The sequence below is a fragment of the Schistocerca nitens genome, chromosome 11 (assembly GCF_023898315.1).
Source record: "Schistocerca nitens isolate TAMUIC-IGC-003100 chromosome 11, iqSchNite1.1, whole genome shotgun sequence".
Lineage (NCBI taxonomy): Eukaryota > Metazoa > Arthropoda > Insecta > Orthoptera > Acrididae > Schistocerca > Schistocerca nitens.
Window position 1 is genome coordinate 137,785,778 of NC_064624.1, and position 5,235 is coordinate 137,791,012.

The window sequence follows — 5,235 nt, forward strand, 5'->3', positions numbered from 1 at the left end:
AAAAATATCTACGTTACCAAACAGCAGAAAGTTACCATATGTAAAGAATACCTTACCAAGAAATTTTGTGGGTATGAAATATATTCTTCACAGACAAACCAAGGGCGAGGGTGGTTATTGCTATTTTATTAGCAGTATAGAAATAAATACTTGATATAACTACGGAATTGTTTCTTACTCTCAATATTTTCGTGCTGAACTCGTAAAGTAAAATAAGCAGCGCTTGAATACTTCAGTGTTGCTGGGCGCTGCCAACAGATGTCACTGCGAGACGCCACCTCAGAAAATATGGCGATCATTTTAGCTCCGTCTGCAATTCGTAACTGGCCGAAAACGAGTCGCATTGGAGCAACTACACGTAAAAACAAAGCTTACGCACACAATTCTGTGGGAGCTGTGACGTTAGCGTTCTGCGGTTGAGCAGTGCTATCTGTGGTAGAAGCGGTGTTTCATGTTTGGAAGCGTGGTCACTGCATGGGTTTGTTTTCGTAGCAATGACTGAAAGCATGGCTTTGTTTTCGTAACATTTGTGGCGGAAATCTTGTTCTCACTGTCATATGCGATTCGGATTGTTATTGAGCATCTGCTCAAAATGCCACGCAAGTGCTGTATGCCCTATTGTAGGGGAAACTACGACAACGGTTTAAAAGTTAGCGTCTTTTCATTCCCGCCTGATGAAGCATTAAGATTGAAAGGGATCGCTGCAGTTCATAGGAAAGACTGGGAACCCAGTAAACAGTTCGTTGTAAGTATCTGTAATTTAACTTTATTTCTATATAGTTACCCTTTTTAATACTGTTATGTCACAGAACTGAAAATTCAAATCAATAACCTATCTATAACGAATCATTATACTTTTAAGCTCACTTTATGCAGTCCTCAGTTAGATTTCATTTGTCAGTTTACATTCTGCCTTTACATTAACAGTGAAATATATGCTTCTTTTCAGATATGTGAACTGCATTTCACTGCAGACGACATTGAGAAAATTACCAGTGCTTACGACCCAAAACTGGCAAACTCTTTACAGTTTACAGCACCTTTGGACCGTCCACGTTTAAAGAAACGTTCGTGAAAATTTATCGTAAAGGGTACTTGTAATCAGTTTACAGATTAAAGTACAAGTTCCTTAATTTTCTTACGATATTGTTAAATATCTAAGATCAATAAACATTGCTATACGAATCTCATGTTTATCTCTCTCTATTTGCGGATGCTGTACCATCAAAGTTGCCAGGATGACCTACGTATTTATCTTCAAAACAAGTACCAGCTCGAGAAGATCCAGAGGGTCGCGAACGTTTGGAGAACCAAGCACTTGAGAAAGTCATTGAGCAGAGTGTGGAATCACACAAAAAATGATGGAGAAGAGTTCATTTGCTAGTTTAGAAGATTTTAAATCAAAATTATCTGATTGTGAAAAGCACAGTGACTGGGTCACGGGTGTTAAAGGATGCTCCTTATCTAAGTGTTGTGTGTCATGTCGTTATAAATAGTGATTTAGTGTTAAGTGCATTTGTGAAGGAAGCTGAGCTAAATTGTGCTGGTAAGATTAAATTATCAAACCAAGTAAGTGATACTGGTACAGTTAGCAATATTTTGAAAGAGTTGTATGTGATGTTTCATATAAATGAGGCTCCATTTGAGGCAAGTTTGTCTTGCATTGAAGACATTTTGGAAAACTTGTAAGAAAAATTACCAGAAAGTGAGCATAAAATTAAATTTTTGAAGGAACAAGTTTCATTTCCAAGATTTAATAGTCCAACAGAGATTAGGTAAGGGAGTGTTTCAATGATTTTATGGTCATCAGCCTATTCTATCAGTCCACATGCATATATGTTTTTGAGGAGTGCTCGTAATTTTTCCATTCCAAGTCCCAGTACTTTGTCAAAACTTTGCAGTAAACTTCCAACTAACCCAATCATTGAGCATCAGAGTGAGCAGTTTCTCAGTTACATAAAACAAAAAGTTGGTGCTTTATCTGTGAATGATGAAACTGTCCTGTTGATGGATGAGATTTATTTAAAGTCACAACTTGCCTATAAAGGTGGCAATGTTGTAGGTGGTGCTTTTAACACAGATGTGGTTTTGTGTGCAACTAGTGCTTATGTTTTTATGATCCAGAGTATGGATTCAGTGTACAAAGATGTGGTGCATATTCTCCCAGTTCACACAATTCAATTAAACTAGAAGCAGTGGGATTTCAGGTAATAGTAGTAGCTGACAATAATGCTATTAATAAGAAAGCTATTTCATACTTTTCTTCCCCCCCCCCCCTCCTCCCTCCTAGTGTACAGATAAAATAGGTTCATCCTGAGCAGACTTCTGCAGACCGCCCAATTTATTATATTGTAGATACTGTACACATTTTAAAATGTAAACAACTGGGGTAACGAAAAGGACCAAATTTTGTGCTTTCCTTCTTTTAGTGATAGCTTGAAGGGAGGTTTTGCTTCTGTTACAGCACTGAAGGAACTACATTTACTAGAAAAAAGTGAACTATTGCAGTATGGCAGCACTTTAACACTTAAGTCACCATATCCAAATTCTTTTGAACAGCAAAATGTGAAATTAGCATTGCGTATTTTTAATAACACGACAGTTGTTGCAATGCAACAACTAGGTGCAAGAAAGAATTTGAAAACTGGGAGAGTATTGCCACATTTGTAAAAATAATAAGTCAGTGGTTCTATATTAAATGTTGAAACGCTGCTGAAGGGTAAAAGGCTAAGAAATGTTTACCAAGAACAGATTACTCTCAATTCAAAACATATTCATGACTTTTTGAGAAACTTTCTCTCATGGTTGTGTTCATGGGAAGATTGCAATGGAGGAAAGAAATTGACCAGGGAAACACACTTTGCTCTCAAACATACTACTGCAGCCTTTATTGATTTTAGTGAATACTGGCTGTGTGAGAAGAAGAGAACATATTTGCTCTTTGGGAAAATACAGACAGACAGTTTGAAGGACAGGTTGGGAAATACCGCCAACTTAATGGGGGAAGTTACCATGTATCGCTAAGGCAGGTATTTGGAACAAGGAAAATTAAGGGCCCAGAGTATGTTTCCTCTTGTATTAAAGTCCAAAGTGTTTGGTGATGTTGTTGTAAGACCTAATTATGTTGATGCTGCTTGTTGTAGAATCCCAGGCTTTCAAGATATCGACAACCCAGAGCTATTAAATGTAGTAGTTGATGATAGTGATGTTGAAGAAATAGAGGAAAACACTTGGCCATTACTCCATTATATTGCTCACACCAAGTGCATCTAAAATAAATTGTCCGTATTGTGAAGGGTTTGTAACATCCGAAGAAACAAGACAAGCAGATGATTTGATAATGGCAAATGACAGGGGAGGTTTAACATACCCTAGCAGTGATGTAGTCACATGTGTTTCCTATGTATACTTAACACTACAAAAAATTCTTAAAGAAAAGGAAAAATTTGTACCTGCAACAAGTAAATCAAAGAAATGTGCTTGTGAAAGAAGCAGCCATTAATGTGCCAAAAGACTTACTTCTTGGTTTCCATTGTTTAAAAGGTCACACTCTTGAATCTATCGTACATTGTATATTGACTTGCAGTGCAAATATTTTACTAAACAACTTTGTAAAACGAAAAAGTGATGTGTGTGTGACAAAAGATGTAAGTATTTATAAAAGAATGAGAAAGTCTTGACATCTGACTCCTTGTCACAAAAAATTGTGAAATAAATGTTTTCTGGAAATTTACTTATTAAAGTGAAGCTTGTTAAGTATCACATGCCCCTTTTTCATAAGTTATTAAATGAAAAAAACTTTTAATAAATGATTTACATTATTTGCGGCGAATTTTTAAGGTCCTAGTGTAATTTTATTAACAATCAAGGAAAATCATTATTAATTATGTAGTCTAAACTATCATGTGGAAGGTTACCTAATTATACAATCGAATATGCAGCAAGGCAATGCTGTAAGTGCTTAAAATTTTACATCGCATAAAAAGTAGGTAGTGGTGACTGAAAAAATAGGATAAATGATTTATATTATTTGTAGGCGAATTTTAAAGGACCTAGTGTTTTTTTTTTTTTAATTCGAGGAGAATCATTATTCCTTAGGTAGTCGAAATATTGCGTTGGTTACATAATTGTAAGATCTAATCAGCAGCAAGGTGACGCTATAAGTGCTTAAAATTCTGAAAAGTAGGTAGTGGTGACTATATGAACTGCCTTTGAAGATACAGGATCCAATATTTATATAAATCTTTTTCACTCGATCGTGTTACGCCACAGTTCATCATTTACAATCTAGGTGATACAGTATGCAGTACTCTCTTAGTTGAAGGTTTCATTGTTTTCGTTACTTCTATCATTAGTCAAATAGCGAATGTGCATTCCCTTCCGCTACTTCAGTGCTAGTTTCTGAACTCAGTCGCAGAGCTGTGATGTCACAGCAGGCGTAGCGAGGCTTTGTTCCTTGGTGGTGTTGATAGGAGAACTACGATTAGGTTTGTTGAAACAGTCGCCGGTGGGCTCACACGCATGGTTGTTGCAAACAGAAAACGTACCGTCGCCATGTTTTTTAAATTTTGCCTCTGTACTTTCTGTAAGCCTTCATTAGCGTCATCAACCCCATATTTTCTCTGTTTTAACTTCTGCAACTTTTCCGCCACTTTACCGTTTTTAACAAAGTCACCGTTTTATTGCCTTTTTATATCGTTTGTTATCTTCCCATAATGTTTTTTTTTTCTCTTTTCTTATTTGGGGTTTACGCGTCTATCGCCAGGGGGGATTGAATTCAGTAAGGGAATAAAATTAACATCTCGAGGGTTGGATCCACTCACTTCCAAATCGGAGGATTATGCCACCCAGGCTACTCTCAAGGTGCCTTTGCCATCTGTCGGCCGGCTGCCGCCGCCGCCGGAGCCCCCCCCCCCCCCCCCTGTCCTCGTCACAGCCACCCTCCATATTTGTCTATTTTCCCATTTCAGTGACTCCTATTGCCAGTGGACAACGAATTTCATCATGGACACACCCACTAGCACCATCATTTACACCTCTACTTGCCCTGCATCCACCATTACCTCGTGGAGTGCCTCCCACGACCTTAAACAATGTCCTAACCTTGGTCTCCTCCTTCCTGCAACACCTGCTACGAATTCCACCCCACCCACTCCTCCAAATGCAAAGCCAAACCCCCTCTCACCAATCCTGAGCCCACTGTCCCCATTCACCACATTGACCAGCCCATCCATC

The 5,235-nt window shown here is 38.0% G+C and overlaps 1 long non-coding RNA gene across 2 annotated transcripts; it reads left to right on the forward strand.

Moving 5' to 3' along the window:
- The first annotated feature begins 295 nt into the window (after positions 1–295).
- Positions 296–1,646, forward strand: LOC126213248 (uncharacterized). 2 transcript variants are annotated; one of them, XR_007541123.1, is made up of 3 exons: positions 296–745; positions 950–1,091; positions 1,231–1,646. It is a non-coding gene; the product is annotated as an uncharacterized LOC126213248 (long non-coding RNA). The 2 variants fall into 2 exon arrangements; XR_007541122.1 differs by having other exon boundaries at positions 950–1,646.
- Positions 1,647–5,235: the final 3,589 nt, after the last annotated feature.